This window comes from Hevea brasiliensis, chromosome 4 (genome assembly GCF_030052815.1).
Source record: "Hevea brasiliensis isolate MT/VB/25A 57/8 chromosome 4, ASM3005281v1, whole genome shotgun sequence".
NCBI classification, from domain to species: domain Eukaryota; kingdom Viridiplantae; phylum Streptophyta; class Magnoliopsida; order Malpighiales; family Euphorbiaceae; genus Hevea; species Hevea brasiliensis.
Window position 1 is genome coordinate 83,012,660 of NC_079496.1, and position 16,569 is coordinate 83,029,228.

Genomic DNA, 16,569 nt, shown 5'->3' on the forward strand with positions numbered 1-16,569 from the left:
TAATAACCCATATAGTATCATGCTTCTTCTGTGTCAATGGCAGCCCAATAACAAAGTCCATGGTTATTGATGCGTCCCAACCGCAAGTGCACGGGTCATACAAGTAGTATAGAAAAATATCGATCCCACGAGGAGTCGTGTTAATGATTGAATTTTTGATATAAAAGTTGACTAAATCGAAGTATCTATGAAATTAAAGAAGTGAATTGATGAGTAATGGAGCGTAAAATCTATATGTGCAAAATCAATATTCTATTTAACAATGTATTGCGTTAAACTAAAATTGCATCAAATTGAAATAAGCGAGTTCAAATATGGCAATATTGAAAATGGCAAGCAATTAAATTCAATTGAAAATTAACAATGGTAAAAAGGTGATTCCGGAGTTCGGGATTTCATATTCGAGCTATTTTGGGATTTTAAATTGGTTATCCAATCTTATGAAACTAATGGGTTTTAAGGAGATTAATTCTTAAATCCTTTGAATTCCCTTTCGAGTGAGATAAAGAGTGCCTTAATCAAACTAATCCTACTTTCGTTGAGTTAGAATTAATTAAGACCCATTAAGTTCTTTAATTAATCTGTGAATCCTCTTAATCCTTAGCCTATTTCTAGGTTTAAGTTAATTAAGTCCAATTTCTTGATTATCTATCACAAGGCCTTCTCCTTTCGGTGCTTCAACCATGGATTAAGAACATCACTTAATGGGATCCTACACTAAGCATGTCATTAAGCATACAAGAAATGAATAAAACTCATTAAGACCACAAAATATGGATTACCCAATCAAGATCCATAAAATATCTCAAATATTACGACCCTTACTCCAGAATCAAAAGTAAACTACTCACTATCCATAATGCTTACAAGATATGATGAGTTTAAATGGAAATAAAGCTTTAATCTAAGTTAAGAAGTAAGGAATTAAACACTAGAAATGTAGAAAAGTGTAAAGAAAGAAAGAAATCTGCAAATCTTAGTTGAAAATGGTGTGGAAGGTGAAGATGGCTCTTCAAATTCTGCTCAGCCCCTCTCCTTTTCTTCTTTGCTCCTTGTCTCTTTTCTAAAATGGGATAATGAGACTATTTATAGCATTTTTCTAACATGGAGCCCTAAAATGGTATGTTCTAGGAGGAATTATTTGAGGGAATCTTCTGCCAGCTCATTAATGAACTCTTTATGGGACTGCATAAGTGGACTGCATAAGTTATGCAGTCCCTTATGCAGTTTTCGGCTAGTTCTGGGCCACTTATGCAAAACTGCATGACTTGGTGCATAGGTTATGCACAATTCCGTGAAGGTGCATAAGGGAGGTGGGAATGTGCATAAGCTATGCTGTCTCCTTATGCACACTTCGGCTGGTTCTGGAACAGTGATCTTTCTCCTTATGCAGATCTGCATAGCTTATGCGGCAAGTTATGCACAGTTTGGTCAATGCATATTTCAGCTTGAAAACCTGTTTTTGACATCTTTTGGCTGTAGGAGACACTCCTCAATGGCAAAATTCTCTTCAGTCCTTCAAAAACACCATTTTTCCTACAAAACAAAGTAAAAATTACAAATTAATGCAAAATTGACAACTATGAAAAACTAACTAATTTACTAATGAAATTAGCTAAAGATAACTAATAATAGAATAAAATGGCTATAAAATTAGACCTAAATGACTATGCAAAATGTATGCATTAAATACCCCCAAACTCAAGCTTTTGCTTGTCCTCAAGCAAACTTTAAAATGTGGTGCAAAGTTTTTAGGGGTGCCTTATCCAAAGAGTTATGAAAATTACCAATTGAAGTAACTTAACACACCTTTAGCCATACCAACAATCCATATACCCATCCTTCAAAATGCAAAGAATTTAATGCTTATCTAAGCTTTCACCGCTTAGCCATCAAGTCAATTATCATTCAAAATCCCCAAACCAACCAATCAAAAGAGAGAGTCATGCTCAAAAGAAATTCTAGGACAATCAATAGTCAAAGTGTCTCTATATGGAATGATAGAATTGAATGAATGAATGAATAGTTTTCCAATCCCATAGGCAAATTCCCCACTCCTATCTCCACTAATGTAGCAAGTACTTTCAAGAGATCAAAGGTCTTTTTAGGGATGTAATGGGGCCATGGGGTTCAAAATGAGGCTAAGAAGAAGAATGGGTAAAAAGTATTCAAAGCATGAGAATATGTTGCAATTTTGAAACATAAGGTACACTTTATTATATATTTTTTCTTTTTCTCTTTTTTTTATATGGGAGAGAGAAATACACAATGAGGATTGTCAAGTGCTAGCATAGTTTACAAAACACATAAAAATGGAGGGACATTTTTGATACTTTAACTTGTATTTTGCATTTTCTTTTGATGATTGTCCCTAAAAAAAATGCCACCCCCAAACTCATTTCTTTTAATACTTTGGGTGGATTTCTTTCATTTTGAATGGCAATAGTGAAAAGCACATACACTAGCACTTTTACAAGATGACAAACACTTCTTCTCCCTTTTATTGTATTTTTTATTTTATTTTTTTATGTACCTAATATTATGAATAATTATCCTCATGAAAAGGGTTGGAGTGTTTGGTTCATTGGCTAGGTAGTAATAAGGATTTCAAGAAAAATTAGGGATAAAAAGGTTCAAAGGGGTTTGCAAGGGTAAATTTTAATTGGGAAAAAGGGTCAAAGGTTTAAAATGAGAAGGTTTTAAATCAAAGAATGCCTAATCATCTCTCTCTTCAAGTACAAGCTGGTATTTCGCCTTGAAAGGTTTAGAAAATTTGTTCTAGGATTGGTGAGACATTATTTGACTATCTTATATCCAATAACTCCCTCTAAACACTTCCATCTCCAAATAACTAGTTGGGTGGCTTTTTGGCTAAGAAGATATAGGCAAGGGATAGACACTTCAAAACCTTGCACCTTTTAGGAAACTTTCAATCCACAAACCCGACTAAAAGGTGAGTCAAATCACTCTCATAGGCACATTTTCAATACTCAAGGGATTTGACAAAAGATTTTAATGCATGGTGCATGATTCCTAAAATGAGTAATGCATGAACTAAATGGAGGAAATCTATTTGTATGTTTGTGTGCAATGTGATGTATAATGTGTGTATGTGTGTGTGTGTAGGGATGTATATGTAAAATATTTACAATATATGTAAATGAAATGGAATGAGATGCTCCTATACTCAAAATGTGAAAAATGAAGCAAAAATTAAGCAAAAATCAGAATGTGCACCCCCAAACTCAAAATTGGACATTATCCTCAATGTCTCAAGCAATGTATTAGCAAAAGTCAAAGCAAATAGTAATTACCAGGAATTGTAAAGATTAAGAGCAAGAAGAAAGTGTTACCTGGTATGTAGCAGATGAGAATTCAAGATAAAGGGATGCATAAGAAACTGCATAGGTCATGCAGAGTTAAGAGCTGTCCAGAGTATGTGCATAGGTAAGGTGCATAAGCCATGCGGTGCTGCATAAGAGGCAATATATGTGGCATAGGCTATGCAGGACAGTTGCATAAGGGGAATACAACCTGTGCAGTTCTGCAGAAGTAGCAGAAAGAGTTGCACAGGCTGTGCAAAACAGTTGCATGAGGAAATTCATAGCCTGTGCAGTGTATACAAAAGCTGCTGCATGGGAATTGGCAAGGGAAACGTACAACCAGCAGTAGAAGTATTGAAATATATACAGAATATGGTCAAATATGTACAAAAGGGCAATAAGTGCAATAAAAATTAAAGAAGACTAATGTAATAGCTATTCAATAAAACTTCAAGAAAAACAGAATTTAAAACAAACTAATTCAAAACAAACAAACATAATTTGAAACAAACTATAAATGTTTGAACATATTTACAAAGGAAAAGGTCCTACAAGATTGAACAAAAGTAAAACAAACACTAATCTATGTCTATTGTTTTGCCTTTGTCCAAGGATGTTGCTAAGGGGCTGGTGGCTGCTGCCGGCTGTCGAAATGATGGTGCTGGAGGAGGTGATGGAGGTGGGGGGTGGCATGCCCAGAAAGATCATGAGTTGCTTCACCATCTCCTTCAGTTCTTTCTGCTTGTCCCTGGTTTCCATGACAAGGTCAAATAGGTGATCATGACGATCCTTGAGTGTATCAAGACCAGTGTCAAGCTTCCTATCCACAAAGTAGATATCATCACTAAGCCTGTCAAGGTAGGTGAATAAGGCTTTAGTGTTGAATGCAGGGGGTGCTATGGATGAGGAAGGTTCAGCTGTAGGAGGTATGGGCTGAGCAGAGGTAGTTGGAATGTCCTGAGCAGGCTGAGGGGGTGGGGTAGGTGTAGTAGGGTGTTGTGGGACTGATGTGAAAGGTTGGGTTTCTGGTTGTGCAATAGGCTCAGTTTCTGCTGCAGGGTGGACAGTATCAAAACATGACAAATTGAACCCTATTTTGGTTAAGTGTGCAGTATCAAAATATGAAGTGTCCTCAAGTGCTGGTATTGAGTGCTCTGCAGGATTAAAACCAAAATGCTTGGCTATGACAGTGATGAGCCCACCCAAAACAATGTCACCTATGGATTTGGTGGCAATATGCAGCACATGTTCACAAAAGAAGTAACCAGGAGATACCTTAACTTTGTGAAATGCACACCATAACATAAATAGTTCAGATTTTCCCACAGCACTAGAACTAGTCCTTCTGCCCAATATGGTGCTAGCCATCAGCCTATGAATAAACCTAAGTGCAGGGTCAAGGATTTGGGATGTTTTGGATCTTCCAGCAGAGAAAGTTTGAGGTTGGTTTGTTATGATTCTCCAAAATTGGGCAGGATTCCAAATGCCCTTGTTGGCTACCTCTACTCCAGTATGTGGTACTCTAAATAACCCATCAATTGCAAAACCAAAAATGCTATGAAATTGGTCTAATGACAGTTCTCTATTTTGCCCCAAGCATCTAAATTTTATAATTGGCTTATGGTCTACATCATGCAAATTGAGGGTAGCAGAGAATGAAGAAATAAACTCCAAAACTAGAATTGGATAAACTACCTCTTGCTTATGCACAAATTCTGTCCAACCCATACCATCAAGAAATGTAACTACATTGTCAAATAAGCCAAGAGATTGTAAAGCATCAGCAGATATATACCTAGTGGGTTGTACCTTCCTATCCTTAAGGCGCTTAAAAGCTGCTTTTTGAATTGTATCAGGGAGAGGCCAGGGTAGCTTTGATACAAATGAGGTTGCCGAAATTGTCTTTTTGCTGGAAGAGGGTGTAGAGGCTGGAGCTTTTGGCTTTTTGGGAGGCGGTTCCGACAATGGGGTGGGTGGGTCTTTGCGTTTGGACAGAGGGGGGGCCGAGGACATGGGTCGCACGGATTTTGACCGGATTTTGCGTTTGTATGTGGTTGGGGGAGGTGGTGGGGGCGTCGCTTGTGGAGGGGAATTAGGAGTGGGGGGTATCGATGACAATGGTGAAACTTGGAGAGGGGAAGCAGGGCGGGAATGTGGAGGGGAATCCATTGCCGATGGAGAAGAGATAGGGGGAAATGAAAATGTAGGGGGGAATTTAGGGTTTTCGTGATGAGAGTGCTAGTGGAGAAGATGGGAGAGAGACGGCGAGAATGCCGGAAGGAATGGAGGTTGAAGGGCGGTCGTGGGGTGAAGAGTCGGGAAGTGGAGGTGGGAAGTTTTGTTTGCCGAAAATGAATTTGAATCGGGTTTGTAAGAGACTGCATAAGGGGAAAATGATTTATGCATAACCTGTGCACTCTTTTGTACATGTTTCAGAATGATTTAAACTTCAGAGAAATGCTTATGCACAAGTGCATAGGTCATGCACTGTCCTTATGCATGTTTCGGTGACCCTTGAAATGTTGAGGAGCGAAGTCATGCGGGAGTGCATAAGTTATGCACTCCCCTTATGCATCTCTCGGCAGAAGTGGTGTTTCAGAAAATCGGGTCATGCAGAAGTGCATAGGTTATGCACTCTGCTCATGCACTGTTCGGCAATTTTTGGAATTTTGGTTGGTGGTCATGCAGATGTGCATAAGCTATGCACTCTGCTCATGCACTCTGCGGTGGGTTTTGAAATTCAGAATCTTTGGTTATGCAGAAGTGCATAGGCTATGCACATTGCTTATGCAGGTCTCGGCAACTTTTGGAATTTTCTGATTTCCGGTTATGCAGAAGTGCATAGGTTATGCACTCTGCTTATGCACCCCTCGGCAAGTTTGAATTTTCTGGGTTTCTGGTCATGCAGAAGTGCATAGGTTATGCACTCTGCTTATGCACTCCTCGGAAAAGTTTGGAAATTCAGAGTTTTGGTTATGCAGAAGTGCATAACTTATGCATCTTCCTTATGCACCCCTCGGCAGGTTTGAATTTTTGGAGTTTCTGGTCATGCAGAAGTGCATAGGTTATGCACTCTGCTTATGCGCATTTCACAGAGAGAGAAAATGAAGAATTTGAGGTTATGCAAATGTGCATAGGTCATGCACTTTGCTTATGCAAGTTTCTGGAGATGTGAAATTTGACAAAATTAGGCTATGCAGAGTTGCATAAGCTATGCACCCTCCTTATGCACTTGTAATAAAGGTGAAAAATGGCAAGAATTGTGGTTATGCAGGATTGCATAAGCTATGCAGTTGCTTATGCACAATTTAACAAGATCAAGAATGCAATAGAACATGGATTGCAAGTGTGAAAAATACCCTAGAATGAGGAAATATAATTCCATGAAGCATAAACCATGAGAATTTTCACCAAAAACACATCAATATATACAAAGTATATCAAAAAGGCATCACACAGGCATGTAGACATTGATCCTACATAAAAGACCTTTGAGAGCTATGCCATCTTGACTCAAATTCTGCAAATCAACATTTAGCACATAAAACTCCATAAAATCTGCATAAAGTTGCATCTAACCACAAATGAGAAATGAACTCTCCAAGATTTGCCAAGAAAATGCAGCATTTTTGCCTTGAATTCTACAACCCAAATAAGCTCAAAACTGCAAAAATAACTCACTTACCACCATATTAACATTATAAGCACAAGTATTAAAAAGTTACACACCCAACCTCACCAAAAGCACAAGTCATTAGCTGCAGACACTCTTTTTGCTGCAGAATGTACTTAGTTTTCCTCTGCAATAACCAGATTGCAGCTTTCAGCAGTTCACCAACCTTCCTCCATTTAAATACATCCAACCTCATCAAAAACATGAGCCATTTGCTGCAGACACCCTTTTTGCTGCAGAATGTACTTTTCCTCTGCATAAACCAGATTGCAGCTCCCGTGACAGTTATGCAAAGAAACTAATCGCTTTTGGGAAAATTTGAAGGACAAAATTTTCAAGTTAAGAATCACTTCCCCATCAGTTTACCAGCCTTTCTTCATTGAATTACATCTACAAGGGACAAGATTTAACAATGTCAAAAATTTAATTTGGGGAGATTTAAGATAAAAACAAAATTAATGAAAATGAAAGTAAATCAACAAAAGCAAAATAAAAGGACTTGGGATGCCTCCCAAGAGGGCTATTTTATAGTCCTTAGCTGGACTCTTCATGAATTTCACTGAAAAGAGGTGAGGGATTGGAGAGCTTGTAACAGTTTGCTCCCTTTATTGGGTCTCCAGTTATGTAATGCTTCAATCTATGCCCATTGACCTTAAAATTCCCAGATTTTTCACTCCAAATTTCTATTGCTCCATAAGGGAAAACCTTAGAAATTCTATATGGACCAGTCCACCTTGACTTGAGTTTTCCAGGGAACAATTTCAATCTTGAGTTGAACAACAAAACTGAATCACCTTCTTTGAATTCCTTTTTCCTCAAATGCTTATCATGCCAAACTTTAGTTCTTTCTTTGTAAATACGGGCACTTTCATAAGCATCCATCCTCAATTCCTCAAGCTCATTAAGTTGTAACAACCTTTTTTCACCAGCTTGCTTAAGATCAAAATTCAAGGTCTGAATGGCCCAATATGCTCTATGTTCTAGCTCCACAGGTAAATGACAAGACTTACCATACACCAACCTAAAGGGAGTAGTTCCTATAGGGGTTTTGTAGGCAGTCCTATATGCCCATAAAGCATCATCTAGTTTGATAGACCAATCTTTCCGAGAATTGTTCACTGTTTTCTCCAAAATATGCTTGAGCTCTCTGTTAGAAATTTCAACTTGTCCTGAAGTTTGAGGATGGTATGGGGTAGCTATCTTGTGCACTACACCATACTTCCTCATTAAGCTCTCAAATTGCTTATTACAAAAATGGGAACCCCCATCACTAATTATAGCCCTAGGAGCTCCAAATCTGCTCAAGACAAATTTCTTCAAGAATTTCACTACCACTCTAGCATCATTAGTTGGAGTTGCAATAGCTTCCACCCACTTTGACACATAGTCAACCCCAACTAAGATGTATCTATTACCATATGAAGGAGGGAATGGCCCCATAAAATCTATTCCCCAAACATCAAATAATTCCACTTCAAGAATATTATTTAGGGGCATTTGATCTCTTTTTGACAAATTTCCACTCCTTTGACATTTATCACAATCCAACGCAAATTTCCTCACATCCTTAAAAAGATTTGGCCAAAAGAAACCAGCTTGCAAAATTTTACTAGCTGTTTTAGAGATTCCAAAATGACCTCTATAATCAGAAGCATGGCAATGATGCAAAATACTCTGTACCTCCTCTTCAGGAATACATTTTCTAATTAGACCATCACAACATCTCCTAAAGAGTAAAGGATCATCTCATCTATAAAACTTCACCTCATGCAAAAACTTTTTCTTTTGTTGCCATGTCATACCTAGAGGTAAAACTCCACAAGATAGATAATTCACAAAGTCTGCATACCAAGGTAGTTTAGCAACAAGAGAGAAAAGTTGTTCATCCAAGAAAAACTCATCAATAGGGATTTCATCCAATTCTTCACCATCCAATTTCAACCTACTAAGATTGTCAGCAACTACATTTTCAGCTCCTTTCTTATCTCTAATCTCCAAATCAAATTCTTGTAACATCAGAATCCACCTAATGAGCCTAGGTTTGGCCTCCTTTACTGAGCAAATACGATGGTCGCATGATCTGAAAATATAACCACCTTTGAGTCAACAATGTAAGGTCTGAACTTTTCCAATGCAAAGACAATTGCCAAAAATTCCTTTTCAGTTGTTGCATAATTTGTTTGAGCCTCATCCAGTGTTCTACTAGCATAATAAATAGCATAAGCCTTTTTGTCCTTTCTTTGACTAAGAACAACCCCAATTGCATAGTTGCTAGCATCACACATAATTTCAAAAGGTAGGCTCCAATCAGGTGGTTGCATGATTGGTGCAGTGATAAGAGCTTGCTTCAACCTGCAAAAGGCATCCAAACACTCTTGGTCAAGTACAAATGGTGTATCATTACTTAACAAATTAGACAAAGGTTTAGCTATTTTAGAAAAATCCTTAATAAAGCGTCTGTAGAACCCGGCGTGTCCTAGGAAACTTCGAATTCCCTTGACATTGGTAGGAGGAGCCATCTTCTCTATCACTTCAACTTTGGCTTTATCAACCTCTATTCCTCTATTAGACACCAAATGTCCAAGCACTATCCCTTCCTGAACCATGAAATGACACTTTTCCCAGTTTAACACAAGGTCGATTCGCACATCGCTGCAAAATTTTAAAAAGGTTAGCCAAGCATATATCAAATGAAGATCCATAAACAGAAAAATCGTCCATAAAAACCTCCATTATGTCTTCAATGAAATCTGAGAAGATTGCCATCATGCACCTTTGAAAAGTGGCTGGTGCATTACATAACCCAAATGGCATCCTTCTATAAGCAAAGGTTCCATATGGACAAGTAAAAGTGGTTTTCTCTTGATCATTTGGATGGATAGGGATTTGAAAAAAACCTGAATATCCATCTAAATAGCAAAAGTAAGAATGCCTAGCTAGTCTTTCCAACATCTGATCAATGAAAGGAAGTGGAAAATGATCTTTTCTAGTGGCAACATTTAATTTTCTGTAATCTATGCACATTCGCCAACTAGTCACTGTTCTGGTGGGAATTAATTCATTATTTTCATTTTTGACAACTGTCATTCCACCTTTTTTTGGAACAACATGTACTGGGCTCACCCAAGTACTATCTGAGATAGGGTAAATGATCCCTGCATCAAGCAACTTCAAAATTTCCTTTTTAACAACTTCTTTCATATTTGGGTTCAACCTCCTCTGATGTTCAATAGATGGTTTACAATTTTCTTCCAAACTGATTCTATGCATACAAAAGTGTGGGCTTATTCCCTTAATGTCATCTATGGTGTATCCTAAGACTTTCCTAAATTGTCTCAACACTCTTAACAACTTATCAGCCTCTAAAGTACTCAAATTTGCATTTACAATTACTGGATAAGTGTTATTAGTGCCAAGAAATTCATACCTGAGCTGAGAAGGAAGTTGCTTAAGTTATACCTTAGGTGCATCTTCTTCCTTGAATGATGGTTGCTTAGATTCAGCTTTTTCCTTGTGTGTGAGTTGAAAAACTGGAGCAGAAATGAATTGTGGGCTTCCCTCTAAGTGTTGAGCATATGCAGCTACATGAGGGTTGTCATGATCTATGCCTCCTCCATGAACCAAACAATTTTCGAGTGGATCTTACGATATTTCTTTACAAGTGTTCTTCAACCAGCTCATCAATGATATCAACTCTCAAGCAAGTATCAGCTTCAGAATGATGCTTCTTCATAGTGTTATTAATATTGAAAACCAATTGCTCTTCACCAACTCTAAGAGTAAGCTTTTCTCCCTTAACATCAATCAATGCTCTTGCTGTAGCTAGAAAGGGTCTCCCCAAGATAATTGGAATATTAGAATCTTCCTCCATGTCCAAGATGACAAAGTCAACAGGTATGTAGAACTTCCCAACCTTCAGAGGCACATTCTCCAAAATCCCTTCAGGATACTTGATTGTTCTGTCAGCTAACTGAAGAGAAATGTGGGTTGGTTTAAGATCTCCCATGTTGAGCTTCTCATAAATGGAGAGGGGCATAAGGCTAACACTAGCCCCTAAATCACATAGAGCTTTTGTAGAACATGATTCTCCGATGTGGCATGGAATTGAAAAACTCCCTGGATCCTTAAGCTTTGGAGGAAGTTTCCTTTGGAGGATAGCACTACATTCTTCTGTCAAAGCTACAGTTTCATCATCTTCAAGTTTCCTCTTGTTTGAGAGAATTTCTTTCAAGAATTTTGCATAAGAGGGCATTTGTGAAAGAGCATCAACAAAAGGCACATTTATGTAAAGTTTCTTCAAAACCTCTAAGAACTTCCCAAATTGCCTATCAAGCTTGGCTTTGTGAAATCTTTGTGGAAAGGGAAGCTGTGGCTTGTAGGGTTCAGGAGGTATATATTTCTCTTCCTTCTCTTCAATTTTCTCCTTACATTTTTCTACACTCTCTTGTTTTTCACTCTCATCAGTCCCTTTTTCATTTTCTCTCTTCTCACTATTTTCACTCTTCTCATCATTTATAACTTTTCCACTTCTTAAAGTAATAGCTTGACACTGCTCTCTTGGATTTTCTGGTTGACTTGGAAGCTTTCCAAAAGATTTGGCACTTGAGGAGGATGCTTGTTGTGCAATCTGGTTTTCCAGCATTCTGTTGTGTGTTTGCATCTGTTCCAGCCTTGCTTTCACCTCTCTCATCTCCTCATCATGCTTATTTTGGTTGGCAAGTATCTGTTGCAATAAAGCTTCAGTGGTGGAATTTCGTTCTTGCTGTTTTGGTGGAGGGTTCATATTTTTCTGTTGAAAATTAGGCAGTGGTTGCCTATTTTGCTGATATGGAACTTGACTCTGCTGTTGTGGTTGAAAATTCTGATTTTGAACTTGATTTTGCTGATTTCCCCATGAAAAGTTGGGATGATTCCTCCAATTTGGATTGTAAGTTTGAGAGTAAGGATTCCCCATTTGCTTGTTTCCATAATTACCAACATATGCTGCTTGTTCTCCATAATCTACTCCACAGCTGGTAGTTTCCTCTGCATAAGCCACTTGTTGTGAACTTCCAGCTGATGATGATGAACTAACCAACATACTCAAATCTTCCATCTTCTTAGCAAGGACATTTGTAAGTGCATCAAATTTTGCATTAATCATGTTGAATGGGTCAAGATCATACATTCCAGCAGCTTGCCTCTTTTGAGTTTGAGCTGGTCCTCTTGGACTACTCCAAAGATGAGTGTTCTTTGCAATTTTCTCCAACAGCTCATAAGCTTCATCTTCATGCTTAATAATAAATTCTCCTCCTGTTTGAGCATCAATAATCCCTCTGATTGCAGGAGTGACATTTGTGTAAAAATTTTGATTTATCATCCATTTTGGAATGGCATGATGTGGGCATAATCTCTCTAATTCCTTCCATCTCATCCATGACTCATAAAGAGTTTCATCTTCTCTTGGTCTGAAAGCTGTCATTTGATTCCTCAGCTCTTGAGTTTTTCCAGGTGGAAAATATTGTGCAAGAAATGCATCAGTGAGTTGCTCCCAATTTGTGATGGAGTTGTGAGGTAAAGAATCAAGCCAATCCAGTGCTCTATCTTTCAAAGAGAATGGGAATAGCTTCAATCTTGCTGCATCATCAGACACTCCAGGTTGTTTTTGCATGTCACAAATCATAGCAAACTTCTTCAGGTGTGTGTGTGGATTTTCAGAAGGATGTCCTCCAAATTGAGAATTTTGAATCATTTGAAGAACTCCAAAATCCATCTTGTAACTATTTGCATCAATTCTTGGTCTTGCTGTGCTTTCTCTCAAGTCATCACAACGAGGAAAAGCATGATCCATCATACTTCCCCTAGGCACGTTAGCATTAACAACTTCTTCTCCTTGGGCTTCATTTTCATTGTTTTGACCATTTCCAGCATTACCAACACCAATTCTAATTCTTTCATCAGCCATATCTGCTTCAATTTCGGTTTCTCTCAAAGCTTCCTTCCTTTTTCTGGTTTCTTTCTTGTTGGCCTTACAAAATTTCTCTATTTCAGGATTGAACAATAAGGATGTATCACTTGAGCTTCTAGCTCTTCTCATAAAAGATTAAAAGTACCTGAAAAAGAACAAACAAACACAAAATGAAAAGATAACAGAGATAAAACTAAAAACAACTAAAATGATCAAGAATTCAATCTTAAACAAACAACTCCCCGGCAACGGCGCCAAAAACTTGATGCGTCCCAACCGCAAGTGCACGGGTCGTACAAGTAGTATAGAAAAATATCGATCCCACGAGGAGTCGTGTTAATGATTGAATTTTTGATATAAAAGTTGACTAAATCGAAGTATCTATGAAATTAAAGAAGTGAATTGATGAGTAATGGAGCGTAAAATCTATATGTGCAAAATCAATATTCTATTTAACAATGTATTGCGTTAAACTAAAATTGCATCAAATTGAAATAAGCGAGTTCAAATATGGCAATATTGAAAATGGCAAGCAATTAAATTCAATTGAAAATTAACAATGGTAAAAAGGTGATTCCGGAGTTCGGGATTTCATATTCGAGCTATTTTGGGATTTTAAATTGGTTATCCAATCTTATGAAACTAATGGGTTTTAAGGAGATTAATTCTTAAATCCTTTGAATTCCCTTTCGAGTGAGACAAAGAGTGCCTTAATCAAACTAATCCTACTTTCGTGGAGTTAGAATTAATTAAGACCCATTAAGTTCTTTAATTAATCTGTGAATCCTCTTAATCCTTAGCTTATTTCTAGGTTTAAGTTAATTAAGTCCAATTTCTTGATTATCTATCACAAGGCCTTCTCCTTTCGGTGCTTCAACCATGGATTAAGAACATCACTTAATGGGATCCTACACTAAGCATGTCATTAAGCATACAAGAAATGAATAAAACTCATTAAGACCACAAAATATGGATTACCCAATCAAGATCCACAAAATATCTCAAATATTACAACCCTTACTCCAGAATCAAAAGTAAACTACTCACTATCCATAATGCTTACAAGATATGATGAGTTTAAATGGAAATAAAGCTTTAATCTAAGTTAAGAAGTAAAGAATTAAACACTAGAAATGTAGAAAAGTGTAAAGAAAGAAAAAAATCTGCAAATCTTAGTCGAAAATGGTGTGGAAGGTGAAGATGGCTCTTCAAATTCTGCTCAGCCCCTCTCCTTTTCTTCTTTGCTCCTTGTCTCTTTTCTAAAATGGGATAATGAGACTATTTATAGCATTTTTCTGACATGGAGCCCTAAAATGGTATGTTCTAGGAGGAATTATTTGAGGAAATCTTCTGCCAGCTCATTAATGAACTCTTTATGGGACTGCATAAGTGGACTGCATAAGTTATGCAGTCCCTTATCTGATTTCAGCTGGTTACAGGCCACTTATGCAAAAGCGCATGACTTGGTGCATAGGTTATGCACAATTCCGTGAAGGTGCATAAGGGAGGCGGGAATGTGCATAAGCTATCTTTGTCTCCTTATGCACACTTGGTGGTTCAGAGCAGTGATCTTTCTCCTTATGCAGATCTGTATAACTTATGCGGCAAGTTATGCACAGTTTGGTCAATGCATATTTCAGCTTGAAAACCTGTTTTTGACATCTTTTGGCTGTAGGAGACACTCCTCAATGGCAAAATTCTCTTCAGTCCTTCAAAAACACCATTTTTCCTACAAAACAAAGTAAAAATTACAAATTAATGCAAAATTGACAACTATGAAAAACTAACTAATTTACTAATGAAATTAGCTAAAGATAACTAATAATAGAATAAAATGGCTATAAAAATAGACCTAAATGACTATGCAAAATGTATGCATCAGTTATGCGATCCTATTTCCATTCTGGTATGGATATGGGTTACAACAACCTTGATGGAATCTGATGCTCAGCCTTAACCTGCTGGCATGTCAGACATCTTGCCACAGAGTCACCAATATCTTGTTAGTAATATGCCCTAGACATATTATTTAGTATGCATCTTGTACATGTTTTATTAATAAAAGGCATTTTCACTTTTCCATTTACATAACATATTTATGTGTAATAGAAAAGGTCCATTGATATTTTTTTTGAAATTCTATTCTTAAGTTGTTAAGAATATGAGTGACAGTGTTTCTAGTACAAAGTATCATAAATTGGTTTACAATCAAGGATACTTCACAATAAGGACATGACTTATCCAGAAAGATTATAATCATGTTTATTCTCAAGTTATTTATATGAGATGTAAATAAGATGGAATGGTGAGTCTCATGCTATATAACAAACATGATAGGCACTTATGCATGATAAGTAGGCCAAACCAGTGACATTTATGACATGCACGTGGAGTTAGGCCGAACCAGTGACATTTATGACATGCACGTGGAGTTTACTCTTGTCAATGCATTGTCATAAATTATATCAGTGCATATAATTTTTAGACCTGAGATAACACAGTTATCTTGTATATAGGAGGTTTGAGTTTGATACTGCTTTCATATTTGTACTGTGTATGCGTATATTGGTATGTGTTGGCTCTTACCAGTTATATATGGAGATAGGTATTGATCAAGATAGAATCTATTACCCTAAGTAAATAGGGATAAAATCCTATATTCATTTAATTGTTCTTGATGTTCCAAGTTCCTGGCCAGGACAGACAGATTTAATCAGAAAAGAGTTTCTGATGAGAAAATATTTTTAATCAAGAACTATAATTAAAAGAGAACATAATATTCATAGCAAATGGGGTTTGACATAAACCAAGACTTTGAAGGAGTAGAAGCATGAAGAACACAAGTTTATACCATTGAATTCAAAAATTTTTCACCTAGGGCCACATGCATCATGCAAAATTTATTTTTATCTATTTGATTTCAATGATAAATAACATATTAAAACTCTTTTAATATGTTTTTTGGATCTGTATTTTCCATTTAAGATTTTAGAATTAATCAGATTAATTTTAGAACCCTAGATTAAATCAAGAACAAATACACTAACCTCTTGATGAACTGCAGCGTATTTGTGCCTTTGGAATGCGTCTTTAGGACACCAAATGTTGTCCCTCTAGCTTGTCCAAACCAAGATCACCTATGACAGCCCTTGAACAGCTTCTAAAGCTTTTTATATTAATTAGAAAATCAAGTTTTGCTTTTTAAGATATTAAAGATGTAAACAGGACACTAAAAACAATTTCTAGTATTTTTAATTCAAGAGATTGTTTGCTAATCTCTTAGAATTGATGAGAGATGAAGAAGAAGAGAGAATGGGAGCCTCAAGGGTGGCAGCACAAAGGAGGCAACAGCTGGTTATTAATTTTTCTTTTCATAACAACACTTATATAGCCAGGTCACCACTTAAAACCCTTGTCACATGTCACCTTTTGATTAGTTCTAGGTTTAATTGACCCAATCACATTGTGCCAAGTGTCAAACCTATATTTAATCTTAATTTTAATCATCTTACATGATTAAAAGATATTTGGCAAGCTTATGTGTAGTGCCATGTGTCACCATCTCATGGTGCCACATGTCACCTTGTGAAATGACCAAAATGCCCCTGTGTCTTAATTTTGAGTTC

At 37.0% G+C, this 16,569-nt stretch overlaps 1 non-coding gene across 1 annotated transcript; it reads left to right on the plus strand.

Annotated features, from left to right (window-relative positions):
* Positions 1 to 12,365: 12,365 nt before the first annotated feature.
* On the plus strand, positions 12,366 to 12,472 carry LOC131179672 (small nucleolar RNA R71). The gene has a single exon (XR_009148560.1). It is a non-coding gene; the product is annotated as a small nucleolar RNA R71 (small nucleolar RNA).
* Positions 12,473 to 16,569: the final 4,097 nt, after the last annotated feature.